General features: G+C 41.7%; 1 long non-coding RNA gene and 1 pseudogene across 1 annotated transcript in view; both read left to right on the forward strand.

Moving 5' to 3' along the window:
- Positions 1 to 17742, forward strand: part of LOC132507559 (uncharacterized) — a 38727-nt gene that overhangs the window by 7958 nt on the left and 13027 nt on the right. The window lies entirely within an intron of this gene.
- Positions 13546 to 13763, forward strand: LOC132507475 (cytochrome b-c1 complex subunit 10-like; annotated as a pseudogene).

Below are 17742 nucleotides of genomic sequence, written 5' to 3' on the forward strand. Positions count from 1 at the left end.
GTCATTTGGCAACAGATGACAGAAGATATAAAATTTGAAAATGAAGGGAACTACAAAATCTTGTGAAATTTTCTTGATTATCTGGGGATTTCTTTAAATACATACATATATAGATAAAAATAAAGTTACCACTGGGATAAAATATATACAAATATGAGTTGTTTTTCAAGAAAAGAATGATAAGTTCTAGGAAAAAAATTCTCTTAAGCATCTTCAGTTCTTCTGGAAGAAAGTACCATGTCAAATATAAAATTCTTATTTCTGTTCTATAATTATTACTATTAAAGAATGCCTAACTTCAGGTAAATTTTTTCATTTGAGACATTCAGTACACTGACTGAAACCACAGTATATAATTTATTTATCTTGTCCTAGGTTTGGGGTCCTGTTAAAAATGTGAAAAACACAAAAGACAACTTTTCTGGAATATCATTCAGTTACATTATTTTGAACTGATGATGGGTTGTGTTCAGTTGTTAAATATAAACAAAAGTTTGGATGTGAATGGAATAAGGATAGGTCTTATTTAATTGGGCGATTTTTACTTTAGTTTTAAAAAGTGTATATATATATATATATATATATATATATATATATATACACACACACACACACATACTAAGAGAATTATGACCTTTAGACCCATATTTAACTGTTATCCTTTGAGAACCTATGTCACTGCTTCTAAAGAATTATACACTCTATATAATGTGCTTTTCCCCCTTTCTTATGGCAGCTGTTTCAAACCCAAATGGAAAGGTGAATGAGAAAAATCCCCTACATTTAAAACCTACCATGGAGAGAAAAGCAGGAAGAAGTCTAAGCTAGCCCCTGGGGATCTTCCCAGGTTCAGCAAATTGACCTGAAAAAGGAGTACAGCTTGAGCTCTTCTTCTTTAGCAGCACAACCACCGGTCAGAGAGGTTTCCAAACACATGGAGTTTAGCGAGACCACCTGCTCCTAACACAGGAAAACGGCCACTGGACCACCAACTCTGTTGCCTCAAGTCAACACCAGCTCCCCTTCACAACAGATGACAGGCTTTCCGCTAGCAGCGTCTCCCGGTAAAAGAGTGAGCAAAGAGGAATTAAACTTCACATCTGTGATAGAAGCTCATGAATTAGGAGTGAAATGGACAGATGAAAAACCCGAAACTGAAGTCAGTCTGAAAGTAGAACCAAACAGTAATTGCACAGATATCAGGCTTGGCGAGACAGAGCGAGGAGTTCAAATTCCCACTTGGCCAGGGCATGGGCCTCCAGGTGCTATGGAGACAACAAGAAGTAGAAAGGAACTTTTGCCCAGGTGCTCATGCCTTCCTCAAGCATGACCAATCTCAGTGGGTGTGTGGTACAACCAATCTCAGTGGGTGTGTGGTACAACCCAGGAGGCTTAATCTATAATCTCTCAATGCAAATCAAAACTATAATGAGGTACCACCTCACACCAGTCAGAATGGCCATCGTTAAAAAGTTTACAGATAGGGAATTCCCTGGCGGTCCAGTGGTTAGGACTCCACACTTTCACTGCCAAGGGCCTGGGTTCAATCCCTGGTCAGGGAACTAAAATCCCACCAGCCGTGGTACGGCCAAAAGAAAAATGTCTACAAATAATAAATGCTGGAAAGGGTGTGGAGAAAAGGGAACCCTCTACATTGTTGGTGAGAATGTAAAAAATTGGCGCAGCCATTATGGAAAACAGTATGGAGCTTCCTTAAAAAACTAAAAACAGAGTTGCCATATGATCCAGCAATCCCACTCCTGGACATCTATCTGGAGAAAACTCTTAATTCAAAAAGATACATGCACCCCAATGTTCATAGCAGCACTATTTAGACATGAAAGCAACCTAAATGTCCACTGACAGATGAAGGGATGAAGAAGATGTGGGGTGTGTGTGTGTGTGTATGTATATATACATACATACAGACAGACAGACACAGTGGAATACTACTCAGCCATCAAAAAGAATGAAAGAATGCTATTTGTAGCAACATGGATGGACCTAGAGATTATCATACTAAGTGAAGTAAGTCAGACAAAGAAAAATATCATATGATATCACTTATATGTGGAATCTAAAAAAATGATACAAATGAACTTACTTACACAACAGAAACAGACTCACAGACATAGAAGACAAACTTATGGTTACCAAAGGGGAAAGGGGAGGGAGGGATAAATTAGGAGTTTGGGATTAGCAGATACAAACTACTATATATAAAAAAGGTAAACAACAAGGTCCTGCTGTATAGCACAGGGAACTATATTCGATATCCATAATGGATATGGATTATTCAATAAACCATAATGGAGAAGAATATGAATATATATATATATATATATATACGAATCACTTTGCTGTATACCAGAAACTAACACAACACTAAATCAACTATACTTCAATTTTTAAAAATCTATTTTTCAAGATCTCCACCACTCAGACCATGCAACAGAAGGAGAGGAATCACTATGATCGGGCCCAACAGCTTGCCCAGCTCTCCCAAGAGTTGAGGTCAACCGAAGTTCCGGTTTCCCTGATTTGAGTCCTTAGTCATGTATGAGATAGCCTGTTGAATTGGTGTTCAGTTAAAGGTGTATAAAGTAATATTTAATATTTTGTAGGTTAAGAGAATTAAAATTAATATCAGCTGTTAGAAGGAAGTTCTCAATTCAGTATCCTATGTTAACCCACATAGGGAAATCAATGAACAATGGAATTTTAAATGTTGAAGTGGATGGGATCCATGATGAGATGAAGAGGAAGTAACTAAAAGTCTTGGCATCACCCAACTTCTATAATGTCAGATTTTTGAAAACTATAAACCCATATTCCTTTGGGTAATTTTTTTAAGTTTCAAAGATTTTAGAAAATAAAAATTTTAAATTTTTTCAAGAGCCTTCCATGTTACAATTAAAATCCATGTTACTTATTCAGCAGTACCCATGATAGAGTCCTAGAAACAACCTGAGAAGAAACAAGAATAGAATAGACAGAGAATAGAAATGTTTGGAACAAATGTATTCCAAACTGTTTAAATACATCATGGGATATCCATAGAATAGAATAGTAAACAGCTGTGAAAAAGAATGAGGGAGATCAGATCAGACGCATTGTTACAGAAGGATCTCTAATATACATTAAGTGAAAAAAGCAAAACGCAGAGTGTGGATAATATATTGCCATGGACGGGGGGGGTGGACAGTGGGAAACTATATTTGCCTGCTTTGACTTTTTGTGTGCCAAATCTCTCTGGAGAAATACACAAAACCTAGTACCAGTGTTTGCTTCTAAGGGGGAGAAATGGGTGGGTAAGGGACAGGGTTTTTTTTTTACTATACACTATTTTATATCTTTTGAAGTTTAAACTATTAACTATTTGTATTACCTATTGAATAATAAGATTATCTCTTAAAAAAAGGTAAAAGAGTATTTTCAAGCATATTTCGGGAATAATGAAAGAAATTGCCACTACCTTGCAGTGGCACTACAATGAAGAAGGGGGTGGGGGGAATAAGCAATATGTTAACTAGGATGTCAGAAGGTAGATCAAAATTAACATGCAGATTGTGAAAATATGACAATTACTGATGGAATAAGAATAAAGTCCTTCTCATTGCATTTAAGTAAGCAGGGATATGTTAGGAAAAAAGACTAAACAGAGATAAAATGCTGGAAATTAAAAAATTATAAAAGTCATTTGTGAAACAAAGCTTCAGAATGTTGTAATATCATAGAAAATGTATAAAGAGATTTTCAAATGAACCCCATTAGATCCAGAAATCAGTAAAACAATTTCTCTTTCTTAAAATGCTTACACAAACACATCCCTAACACACACATTAAGACACACACTGTAGGCAGCCTACGAGACCATTAAGACAATTCTAGACTTTTATAGCTATTTCTTTTTTAGGGGTCATTCTTTGCATTTTTACTGCCCTAAATTTACCTCTTCAAGTCACAGCAATGAAGAATTGAGCTTTCTTTCTTTTTTAGTTTTATTTCCAACCGAATCTTTTGTACATTTCTGGAATTTAAGCCACCTATGTTACCGCTACTTATCTATAACACCATTGCTTTGAGGGATTAAAGCAGGTTTCTTGTAATACACTTAGATCAAGAGTTATCTGAGTTGAGAAGAATATCCTGTTTGTGTTGGGGATGGGGAATCTTTATTTTTTATTTTTTATTTATTTATTTTGATCTTGAGTTGTTTTGATTTCCCCTGAGAGCAGTAATCTTCAGCAAGTGATATTTTTAAAAAGCCCACACACCACAAAACATTCCAAGTGATTTTAACTCCTGAATGAGGTTGGGCTACCTGAGTGATTCTCTCTCTTCTCTTCTTTGGCAGAAAGGATTAGAAACCTCCACAGAACTTGCTCTCTATTAAAGTGGAGTGCTGTGCATTCATTGGCAAGAGGTGAATTGTTTTCAGATTACATGCGAAAGAGTGTGTGTGTTTCTTTCCCACATCAAAGACTTGGATGGAAGCAGTTCTGAGTATTGCCAGGGATGCAAGAATTGGTGCTAAAGTGATTAACAAAATTGCTTTCCTGCAAAAGAAGCACAAAACATTACCTAGGGATTAGAGGAGGAGAGGGCAAGATTAAAGGTGATGTTGAATTTTGGGTGGAATATCTTATCCATCTTTTTCAAATCATGCTTCAAGGATTCTGTGGCCCCTCCTTAAGGAAACTTGAACAAATCAAAGTCTCGCTTTCTCAAGTTTTGTACACGGGGCGCTGACAAGGTAAAATTAAAACTACTAACATAAGCGGCACTTACTTTCGACCTCCATATCTTTATCTCACACCACAAATACGTTTTGAATGTATTTTATTCAGCACACACCAGCAACTCCATTGATCAAAGATTATTTCATTTGTAATTGGTTTGTGTGTCCACCTGTTGGACTTAAATGCTAGCGTTCTATAGAATTTCTGAAGTTGTTCGGTTTTAGTGAATCTTGACTTGATTAGTATACATTCCTTTTTAAACATAGCCTTCACAGTCGAAACCTTCACCTAACCAAAATGTAAAAAAAAAAAAGCCATAGAACCTATATTCTAAATAGTGAAGGGAAGATCATACAGCAAACCTCACAATTCCTAGTTTAGGACATTATTTTAAGGGGTCTCTCTGAAATGCCCTATGACATTCTTTGTCACTTAGCATTTTTTTCACCTCTTTCAGAAACTGAATGTAGGCCTCCCTTCTTCCAAGAAGTCCTCCTGACTTTAGAGTCCCAATCAGAGTCAGACAGAAACATATAGGTACGTGTAACTGTTCTGGTATGAATAAACTTTTTCTTCCTTTAAAACATTAAGTTCAAAAAAGGAATGAAGCAATTATCTGAGCAGGTAGAAAAAACATGAAGTTGAGTGTAATAAAATAAATTCAGAGCAGTATATACGGTATGATACCATTTATGAAAAAAATCTAACACAAAAAACAATATCATAATTCTTTAGGGACCATATACATGCATGTAAAAGTAAAAAATTGGAACAGAATTATATACCTCAAACTCATGGTAGTGGCTGCCTCTGGGAAGGAAGGTAGGAGGTTTGGGGGCCATGATGAAAGGGAATTTTAGCTACATCTGTAATGTTTATTTCTTTTACAATTTCTCTTTAAAAAATTAAGATGATTCACTTACACGCAGTTAAGGCATGTGAAGTGTCACTGAAATTCTGGTCTAAAAGACATGCATTGCTTGTAGGGTTTTTTTGGTCTGATACAATGTCTCACTTTCTTTATAACAATAAAACCTGTTTCAAATTGATTAAATAATTCAAGATGGTTGTGACCTCTTCCTCTCCCACAATAACATCCTCATAAACGTACTGTGGAGGTGGAATTTATCTTTGTGTGTGTTCTGTAAAGAGTAAGAACACACCGCTGAGTTCTCGGTAAAAAGAATCAATAGATGAATAAATAAATAAGCGTTGTTTGCTTGCTGCCCTGCATGCAATAGTTTGTGGACATTTTCGTTTTGAAGTTGTTTCTTGAGGTTGCCTGTGTGACTTCTTCGCTTTCAGGAACTTGTTGAGAACAATCATTTTTTATCTGTCTTTCCTTTGGGGTCCCGTAAGGTCACTGGACATAAGATAGCTGTGAAATTTGACATTGTTCCAATTTAAATGCTTTACTCCAGCAAGTGCAAGACTGTGGATGCTTCGGTGTGGATTGCCACGGCCAGGCTGTTCCTGAGACTCGCCAGCCCTCCAGGCTTCAAAGCCTGCCATCCTTGATCTCACTAAAGAATGTTTTTGAATTCTATGTCCATCTAGTGGTTGCCTGCAAAGATCTACTTGGCTTTTTCTTTCTTCCTTTTCTTTCACACTTGATCAGTGAGATTCTGTTTGTGATGGGGGTTTTGCCCCCCTTGGTCTTTAATTCTTTCACAGGTGGTTTCAAAGTGTCTATCCTTAGCCCCTGCTTTCTATAAACAAGCAGGAATTCATGAACCGCAGTTACTGATGGCTGTCCTCACGGAGCAATTCTCCTCTCACTTTGAAAACAGGCTGTTTTGTGGACAGTAAAGTACAGTTCTTTTTGGTAGATGAGATTAGAGGCTTGAGGGGAGGCTAGAGGGAGGGGAGTTTTTTCCTTTCTCTTTTATTATTTTATTTTTTAACTGGAGAGCCTTTGTGATGTAACTCGTTTTAGCAAATTCAAGAACTTTACTTATTTTACACACAGTTAGTTGCACCCTTGGTTAAAGATGACATGGCACTAGGTAGAAGATGCTGGGAATTGCTGATTTGCTCATTAATTCCAACATCTCCAGCATCCCAGGTGTAAGGTTAGGAGTTAAAGGTCAGGTGGTGACAGAGCTAATGTGGTTGCATATCCAAGGGATCATATTATATCAATTCTACCTAAGAATTTTGATGTGCCATGGGAGTTGACATTTTCTGTCATTAAATATTCTTCAACAGTATCATTTTAATGGCTGCATAGCATTCCACTGAATAAGATGTACCACAATTTACTCAACCAATTCCCTATTGTTGGAAACAGGTGTTTCCAATGTTTTGGCATTATAAAGAGCATTCCATATTCACATTGTTGAATTTGCTGATAAATTCCTAACAGTGATACTGCTGGGTCATAGGGCATATACATTTGTTAAAGCTTTGAAGATCAGCATTCATTTTAAAATTCAGTTAAAAAGGAAGGATTGAAGGACAGAAAGAATTGCTACTGCAGCTACACACTTAAGACCCCAAGCAAACTACTACTTAATCAGTGGAGAAATTCCCTCACACAATGTAAGGAGTGGGCATTGTCTGTTAGCCCTCCAGCAGTTCGTCTTTCACCATTGACCTACACTGAAACCTTCAGCTTAGGAAAAGAATGTAGAAGGCTCTTACAGGAAGGCTTGATTCAGTGGTACTCAGGGTCCTATAATAGTCTTTGTGTGAGTACTTTCCTCACTGTAGTTCACTACTGGATCCAGGACCAAGCTGAATCTTTTTCACTTTGCTCATTACTGAAATATGATGCTATCTGTGGGGTGGAAACTGCAGTATTTAAGAGTACTCAGGAATAACACAATTGAGAAAATAAGTTCAAGAGGAGGAATCATTCAGGAATAAATGACAAGGGGGTAGCTTTCTCGGTTCTGAACTGCCTAATTATTAGTTGGTACAGCCTATGCCTCCACAGAGCCTTGAACTTGGAAATCCTGGACAATCTTTAGTTATGTTACTCGCTTGCTCACAGACCTTTGCCACCCTAGGCTTCATTGTCAGTACAAACCCCTTTGCCTCGCCTCAGTATTCTGGTTTACCCTGACCTCTTTCCATCCTTAGTGCCCCAACATGAAACCTTCCGTTCCATCCAAACTGAAACTATTTGCTGTATTCCAAACAAGCAGCATATACTGTGGAAGGACTTTTGGATTTGGTCCAGATAATCTGGATTTGAGCCCTGGCTCTGCCATTGCTTTATTAGGTGACCTTGGGCAAAACAATCTTACTGAAGGCTCAGTTTCATCATCTGTAAAATAGGGATGACAAAGCCTAATTCACTGTGTTATTATGTATATGTTAAACTAGACAACAGCACGTAAAAGAAGTTGCAATGCAGAGCGTGCGGGGAGTGTTTGATAGGTGACATGAATATCTTGTTTATCCTGGCCTCTGAGCATTTGCTCCCACCTGTTCTCTTTCTGGAAAAGTTCTCTTGAATCCGAATCCCACCCACCCATCAAAGCAAATTCATGTTTCAAGCCCTCCCATGAAAACTCTTAGCACTCCTTGACTAGACTGTTCATTCGACAGGCCAATCCTTCTAAATGGACTCTCTCCTGGAACAATTTTCAGGGAGTCCTGATACCAGTTTTGCCCCAATAATAATCATAATTAATGTATAGTACTTTACTGCTTACAACAACCTATAAGGTCAACGAAACATCCCTATTTCTCAGAGACTCAGAGAGGTCAAGTGATTTGTCAAAGGCCACAAAGCTAGTGTATGGCAGAACTGAAAACAACTCAACTGATTGCAAAGCTTATGCGCTTCTCCTCACACAATAAAACCTACCTCCTTATTTAACTGTTAATGGACATTTGTCCCTCTGTGAAGTAATATTATTATTGAATTTTAGGTCCTTGCCTAAGAAGAAAATGGTGGCATTCTTGGGTATGGTAACCACCTAAAGAAACTTATTTAGTGTTTTCAGAGGCGTGAAAGACATGCACATAATATGCCAGTTCTTGGGGAAACGTTCCAGGTCAAAACTTTGCGTGAATTATTTCCCTGGGACTCAGAATGAAAGCTGGGCCTTTGGTGGGAAGACGTCCTTTCCCTTATACACCAAGTAATCACAACTCAGAGCAGCCCTCTTAGAAATGGTTCCCCCTTGGGACTTCCCTGGTGGTTCAGAGGTTAAGAATCTGCCTTTCAATGCAGGGAAGGTGGGTTCGATCCCTGGTAGAAATAAGATCCCACATGTCATGTGGCAACTAAGCCCACGCCACCACTACTGAGCCCACACGCCTCAATTAGAGAGCCCTCACAACACAATGAAAGATGGTGCGAGCCACAACAAAGATCCCATGTGCCTCAACTGAGACCCGACGCAGCCAAATTAATTAATTAATTAATTAATTTTTTAAAAAAGAAGTGGTTCCCCCACTGCACTTGCTACCTCTTAGTTGCCCTTCTGCACCATCCGTCAAGGCTCAAGGGCTTCCGCTCAAGGGAACCATAGGTGATCCTAATTAGAAGAGATTCTAAGGGTCATCCTATCACTACATGGTCCTCCAGCACACCAACATATCTCCTTAGCTACACATTTCATTCTGTGACAGCTCAGCAGATATTCTGCAGATTTAGGGAAGGTGTGAGTTCACAGACATCAAAGCAGAGCCATGTCTTCAGCTACCTCAGTCACTGAGTGAGCTACTGCCTTCTGTCCAGAGTGTCGGTCTTACCTGTTGTCAGTAAAAATCCCTGAAAGCCACATGAATCTTGATTTAACTGTTATCCTCGATTATGTTAATAACAGTTGCTTAAACTCATCTCTACCCTGCCCCCACCTTGGACACATGGGCATTAAAGTTAAATTTGCTGAGTTGCTTCCAGATTTGTTCAATATACGTGTATTGAGAACTACTTCCCAGGTACCTTGCCAGGCACTGGGGGATAAAAAGGTTGGGGATAGAATCTTCTCATTTAAAAAAAAATTTTTTTATCGAAGTATAGTTGATTTACAATGTTATGTTAGTTTCCGGTGTACAGCAAAGTGATTCAGTTTTATATCTATCTATCTATCTATCTATTCTTTTTCATTATAGATTATTACAAGATATTGAATATACTTCCCTGTGCTGTACAGGAGGACTTCGTTGTTTATCTATTTTATGCATAGTCATTTGTATCTGCTAATCCCAAATTCCTAATTTTTCCCTCCCTACAATCTTCTCATTTTCCTCAACCCAGTTTCCACTGAAAGCCCCACTTTGTCACAAGCAACAAGCATCAAATCAGCCACGAACCCCGAGTCACACAGAGACTGTTCATGTTTGCAATCTCGTTGTTTTCTGAAACCAACATTAGCATAAATGTTAACACAGCAATGACTTAATTATACTCTAATTACTCTGAGCCAAAAACGGGAGTTTGATCTCAATTCACATACTATTTTGGTAGATTGTTACATATAACGCCAGGCATAATATGCCTTCATTTTTACCCACGTCGTCTGGTGAAGCCCTCTCTCCCTTTTCATGTTGCTGCTACCTCTAATTTTCCCACACCCACCATTCTCTCTCAAACACTAAGACCTCAAAAATCTCTCCTCCGAAGATCTTAACCTCAAGAGTTACACGTTTTCCCTTATTTCTCAACAGTACCCACCCCTCCCTAGAAGTTCTTTGGCATAACATCAACTCGGTCAAATGAAATAAACAAATATTTACAAAGTGAGGAAGGAGGGAAAGATGGGGAGGGGGACAGCTGTGATTACTGACCCATCCTGCCCCAGCTTGCCCTCACTAAGAGTGGCTTTGGGTACAAGCTCAAAACGGCAGATAAGATAAAAGTCTAGTTTCTTATGCTTTCCTAGAGACCAGCAATGAACAATTGGGATTTGAAAAATGTTTTAAATACCATTTACAATAGCACCAAAAAATATAAATACTTAGGTATAAAATCTAACAAAACATGTACAGGATCTATATGTAGAAAACTACAGAGCACTGATGAAAGAAATAAAAGAAGATCTAAATAAATGGAGAGAGATTCCATCTTAGAAAGTCAGTATACAAAAACCAATTGCTTTCCTATATACCGGGAATGAACAATTGGGATCTGAAATTTTAAAAAAAGATACCATTTAAAAGTCTTGTCTCTTAGAGTCATTCAGTTCAGGTGATCAGCACATTAGCTTGGTGGCTTAGCAATTTCAACTTGACTATGTCCTGTAGTCAGAAATCCTGGGATTACTGAGACCTTTCATGTAGTGGCCCAGATCACATCTTCAATTTTGAGTCAAAGCTGTCTTTTGAGGGATCCTAACCATCCCTGGATTCCTCTGAGGTACTATTTGTCAAGTCTTTTTTTTTTTTTTTCCTCCAATCCTCTTTCATTTAGGCAGCCACATCTTCCCTACAGGCTCCCATTCCTCATTTTCAAACTTCCCTGCCTCTCTTGCCTCCAACTGGTTACTGAACTTTGGTCTGACACTTCCAAAGGCACCTCCAACTTCCAGCAAGTCATCCTGCCCTGTGTACTGTTTCCCAGCTCAAGTCTGGCTTCTCTATTCCTCATTCTTCTCCACCTCCGTCTCCTCCCCTGCTTTACCCCAGGGTACAGGTCAGTCCTTCAAGAGTGTACTTACCATGTTTAAATCGTTTTCTCGGAAACAAATATTTGCATATGCAAACCCCACATTTGCCATATGGTTTTTCCTACTTCCCAGCCAGAGGAACTCTCAATTTCATATATATTTTGGGAAATGAAGTTTTCCCCAGATGGTCTCTCCAAAGCACCAAAGCAAGGTCAGGGTTTATGCATTCCTTCAAAGGTTCTGGGCAGAGGTTAGAATTACTCATGTTTTCTTGGTCCCATCAGCAGTTATTTCATCAGTGCACCTGATAATGGGATACAACCTGGCTCTTTCTGAGCTAAAAACACACCAGAGTTTAAGGGAGATGTTGAACCATAAACTGGTATCTTCAGGGAAGGGAGAAAACCTGCCCAGTTGCTCAAATAATTTTAAAACAAATCCACTAAGAATACTTCCACAGGGAGAGAAAAAGAGTTTGAATATGAGAAAGATGATGAACCAGGTGTGCCGAAAAGGTTTCTTAGTCATTCTTAGCCCTAGAAGGGGATGGGCGGGGGTGGCCCACATCTCTACTGGGAAACATATTTCCCCCTTTTAAATCAGGAAAGAAAAAAACAACAACATAGCCCCAAATAGAGAATGTTTTCTTTTGTAACTGGAAGCAAACATCACTGATGGCTTTAACAGCTGCCTGCCAACATGGCCTGAGAAGCAGGCAAGCTCAAACATTTTTTGAGATCAACACATGTACAGACATACAGTATATTAGGTCAAGTTATAAATCCAGGAATAAAAGAACAAATAAACAAGTTTCAGCTTTCTCTAGGCTTTCTGAGTCCAATACCAGCTAAATTAGACTCTGAAGCAGAGAAATCTAGCTTCCAAGAAGGCAGGTCTCCCAGGAGTTCAAGTCAAACCTCCCTCTGGTAGGAAAAGAAGGTACCGTTGTAGATTAACTGGCTGATGGCTGACCAGGTCCAGGCTGATGGCCCTGCCTAGCAGGGGCTTCCCTGTGTCCTAGCCTAGCAGACCCTGAGGATGTCTGCCATTGACTTGATCTTTGACCCCAGTAAATCATTTAATATGCCATGCGCCTTTGTCCATATGTTCATGTTTGGTGTAATGTGGATGAGAATTCCAGCAAGTCTGGGTGTGCCACCCATTAGGGCTAAATCTTTCCCTTTGGAGCTTCTAGGAAGAGACTTCTAGACAGCTGCATTGCAGAGAACCAAGGTGTCTGGACAAACCAAATTGAAATGCCTACAGATGGTGAGACCAGCCTTGCCTTAACTGCGACTGAAAAGCAAAAGAACAAATTTGTTCTTTGGTTACCAAAACTGACACAAGATTTTTGTGATAGGTTTGCCTTAGGGCAAGAAACCCACTAGAGAGTCATAGATGGGAAATGCTCAATTATTCTCCCAATCCCACCACTATACTAGCAAGATGACCTTGAGCAAGTCACTTAGGCCAAGGTTGTTCACACATGAATTGGTCATGAAATAAATGAAATAGATTAGAACTAAATATTTTTTAATGAAGTCAAGTTGAATAGAATAGAAAATATCAGTGCTTAGTTCACAATAAGTTAACCCCTGTCGTATGTGTGTGTGGATGCATGTTTCCTGGGGTCATGATGAATAATAAATTTCTTACTGTGGGTAACAAACAAAACAGCTTCCCACAGTGGCTTAGACTGTAGGCTTTTGATTTCCTCGTCTATCGAGTGAAAATCATTCATTTTATACATATACGGATATATACATAGATATTCATACACACACACATATACACGTATAATGAGCACCACAGTGTGTCAGGCACAGTGGTATGTGACATATACAGGTACGACAAGGCCCTGTCCTCATGGAGCCTCAGCTAGTGGGGGAGCCAGTCATAAAGTAATTACCTAATTATTTAACTACCATTGTGTGAAGAGAGTGTGTAACACCAGGTTCCTAACCTGGGCTGCAGGATCAGGGCCAGCCTTCTTAGGAAGTGACAAAGAAGGAGGCAGAGAGTGATGCAGGCAAATAATGGGGGTGGAGGAAGCATTCCAGGCAGAAGGACCAGCAAGTGTGAGGAGACCCTGAAGAAGAAGGAACAGTGTCAGTTCTACCTCAGAGATTTCTATGAAGACCACATGAGATGACCGTGGAAACACTTTGTAAACTGTGGAGTGATGTTCAAATGTGGCAGATTATTATTAAAACAATGAATATAAACATGCCTTAAAGATGAGTTTAGTTTCAGCAGGTGGCCCCGGGGCTAGGGTCACCCTGAGCTGGGGCGCTGGCACCGTGAGGCTAAGCAGACTCCTGGGCCCACACTGCCAGAAGCTGGCCAGAAACTGGATTCCCGTGGCAGGTGCCACGGGGCTGCTGTGGGCCACCGACTGGGGCTGATTCTGGACTGGATGCCCTACTTCAACGGCAAGTTTAAGAAGAAAAATTAATGAAAACAACCCCCCTCAGACCCCTCCTCTGGTATCTAGTGCTGCCTCCTTCCATCTGAGTCTGGAGCAGCCCAAGCTCTTGGGATGGACCGACCTCAAGGAAGTCCACAGTGCAACTTAGACTTTCTATAGTTTTGGTGTGTGAATGCACACAGCATTAAACCTTGGTCTGAAACCTGCCCACCTGGACGAGCTCATGCTGGGGCTTGGTTACCTTGACTGAAGGCCCAGGGGCTCAGCTGACCCGGGGATCCTTTCAACTCCAAATCTAGGAGTTTTCCCAATGGCTGGCAGAAAAGGTTTGATTATTTAAGATGTTCAGTAGATAATACCTGCACAATGTTTTTTATTTTGGGGGGGGGGTCGGTACGTAGGCCTCTCACTGTTGTGGCCTCTCCCGTCGCAGAGCACAGGCTCCGGACGCACAGGCTCAGCGGCCATGGCTCACGGGCCTAGCTGCCCCATGGCACGTGGGATCTTCCCGGACCAGGGCACGAACCCGTGTCCCCTGCATCGGCAGGCGGACTCTCAACCACTGCGCCACCAGGGAAGACCCCTGCACAAATTTTTTTTTTTTTTTTTTTTTTTTGCGGTAAGCAGGCCTCTCACTGCTGTGGCCTCTCCCGTTGCGGAGCACAGGCTCCAGACGCACAGGCTCAGCAGCCATGGCTCACGGGCCCAGCCGCTCCGTGGCATGCGGGATCTTCCCGGACCAGGGCACGAACCCGTGTCCCCTGCATCGGCAGGCAGACTCAACCACTGCGCCACCAGGGAAGCCCGAGCACAATGTTTTTATCTATCACTGCCCTAACAAGTTACCCCATGACTTAGTGGCTTAAAACAACAAACATTCATTATGTCACAGTTAAAAAAAAAAAAAAAATGAGCTTAGTTACCTTTATTAATCCGTTCAGTGACTAGTTGAATACTGCTCAGTGTCAGATATTGTTCTAGATTTGGGGGTTACAGTAGTAAATAAGACAGGACCGTGGGCTTCTCTGGTAGCACAGTGGTTAAGAATCCACCTGCCAATGCAGGGGACCTGGGTTTGAGCCCTGGTCTGGGAAGATCCCACATGCCACGGAGCAACTAAGCCTGTGCTCCACAACTACTGAGCCTGAGCTCTGGAGCCTGCAAGCCACAACTACTGAAGCCCACACGCCTAGAGCCCATGCTCCTCAACAAGAGAAGCCTCCACAGTGAGAAGTCCGCACACCGCAATGAAGAGTGGCCCCTGCTCACTGCAGCTAGAGGAAGCCTGTGCGCAGCAGCGAAGACCCAATGCAGCCAAAAATAAAATAAATTTATTAAAAAAAAAAAGATAGGACGGCTGCCCTGGAAGGTTCCCTTTCAGAGAGACAGACACTAAACGCAACAGTAATTTCAGAGAGTGGTAAAGTGGTGCAGAGGAGTAGAGAACAATGGAAGTAGACAGGAAGGCAGGGCTCTCTGAGGGGGTAACGACCAACTCTGAATAAAATGAGAGCTGCCACTTTCTGATGATGTGACCTTGGATACCACCTAACATTTCAGGACTCAGTTTCCTCATCTGTTAAATAAGGATACTTATACCCATCTCTTGGGACTTCCCTGAGGATTATCTTGCCTGAGACAAGGAACTCAAGGCCTCCAGTACAAAGCTGAGCTGGCATTAAGAGACACTTCATTGCTAAATAATTGAGTGTCTACTGATCTGATGCTCAAGATATTAGGAATATGTTTAAAAAGATATAGAATGACAAGGAGGAGAAAGTAGGTCTTCTATTTTCAGACCAGGCCGGACAAGTCCTTCAGATGGAGTCGTTAGTGATCTTCCACTCTGTGCCAGTTGGGTCCTCTTGGAAGCAGATGCTGAGACAGTGAGGTGTGCGAGCAGTATGGGGTGGGGGGCAATGGTGTCTGTGAAAGGGAGAAGAGGGAAGAGCAGCACTGGGCAGGAAAAGGCTCTAGAGGAAAGACTGCTGGTTAGAGGAGTCCTACACTGGGCAGAAGAGGCCAGGCCTCACACCTCTGCTATGCTCAGCCATTAGCCAGTGCTGTGAAGAGCACGGTTTCAGCTCCAAGAGCAGCCACGTGGTAAGTTCCTCCTTGAAGGGAGATCTGGGTGGTGCACCTCCATAACTGCCACAAACTCCCAGTCTCACACCAAAGACTTTTTGCTGTCAAAGTAACAGTGCTTCCTTGGGAGAGGAAAATGAGATTTATCCTGACTTGGGGAAGGCTGCACAAAGGAAAAGCACTCCAAGAGCCAGAGAACCCTAGGCCTGATTTTATGATACTCTGCGTCCATTAGGATGCCTCTGACCACAAGTTACAGAAAACTCAACTCAAAATGACTTGAACAATAAAGAACATTTATGGGACTTCCCTGGTGGTCCAGTGGTTAAGAATCCACCTTCCAGGGCTTCCCTGGTGGCGCAGTGGTTGAGAGTCTGCCTGCCGATGCAGGGGACATGGGTTCGTGCCCTGGTCCGGGAGGATCCCACATGCCGCGGAGCAGCTGGGCCCATGAGCCGTGGCCGCTGAGCCTGTGCGTCCGGAGCCTGTGCTCCGCAACGGGAGAAGCCACAACAGTGAGAGGCCCACGTACAACAACAACAAAAAAGAATCCACCTTCCAATGCAGGGGATGCGGGTTTGATCCCTGGTCGGGGAACTAAGATCCCACATGCTGAGGTGCAACTAAGCCCGCGCACCACAACTACAAAGCCTGCGAGCTGCAACTAGGGAGAAGACTGGACGCTGCAATGAAAGATACCACATGACCCAACTAAGACCCAACACAGCCAAAAATAAATAAATAAATATTGGATCGGTTCAAGATGGTGGAGTAGAAGATCGTGTGCTCACTCCCTCCTGTGAGAGCACCGGAATCACAACTAACTGCTGAACAGTCATTGACAGGAAGACACTGGAACTCACCAAAAAAGATACCCCACATCCAAAGACAAAGGAGAAGCTGCAATGAGATGGTAGGAGGGGCACAATCACAATAAAATCAAATCCCATGACTGCTGGCTGAGTGACTCACAAACTGGAGAACAATTATACCACAGAAGTCCACCCACTGGAGTGAAGGTTCTGAGCCCCACATCAGGCTTCCCAACCTGGGGGTCCGGCAATGGGAGGAGGAATTCCTAGAGAATCAGACTTTGAAGGCTAGCGGGATTTGATTGCAGGACTTTGACAGGACTGGGGGAAACAGAGACTCCACTCTTGGAGCGCACACACAAAGTAGTGTGCGCATCAGGACCCAAAGGAAGGAGCAGAGACCCCATAGAAGACTGAACCACAACTACCTGCTAGTGTTGGAGGGTGTGCTGCAGAGCCAGGGGGTGGCTGTGGCTTACCGAGGGGACAAGGACACTGGCAGCAAAATTTCTGGGAAGTACTCCTTGGCATGAGCCCTCCCAGAGTCCGCAATTAGTCCCACAAAGAGCTGAGTAGGCTCCAGTGCTGGGTCACCTCAGGCTAAACAACCAACAGGGAGGGAACCCAGCCCCACCCATCAGCAGACAAGCGGATTAAAGTTTTACTGAGCTCTGCCCACCAGAGCAACACCCAGCTCTACCCACCACCAGTCCCTCCCATCAGGAAGATTGCACAAGCCTCTTAGATAGCCTCATCCACCAGAGGGCAGGCAGCAGAAGCAAGAAGAACAATTCTGCAGCCTGTGGAATGAAAACCACATTCACAGAAAGATAGACAAAATGAAAAGGCAGAGGACTATGTACCAGATGAAGGAACAAGATAAAACCCCAGAAAAACAACTAAGTGAAGTAAAGATAGGCAACCTTCCAGAAAAAGAATTCAGAATAATGATAGTGAAGATGATCCAGGACCTCAGAAAAAGAATGGAGGCAAAGATCGAGAAGATGCAAGAAATGTTTAACAAAGACCTAGAAGAATTAAAGAGGAAACACCCAGAAGAATTACAGAACAAACAGAGATGAACAATACAATAACTGAAATGAAAAATA

This window comes from Lagenorhynchus albirostris, chromosome 16 (assembly GCF_949774975.1).
Source record: "Lagenorhynchus albirostris chromosome 16, mLagAlb1.1, whole genome shotgun sequence".
NCBI classification, from domain to species: Eukaryota; Metazoa; Chordata; class Mammalia; order Artiodactyla; family Delphinidae; genus Lagenorhynchus; species Lagenorhynchus albirostris.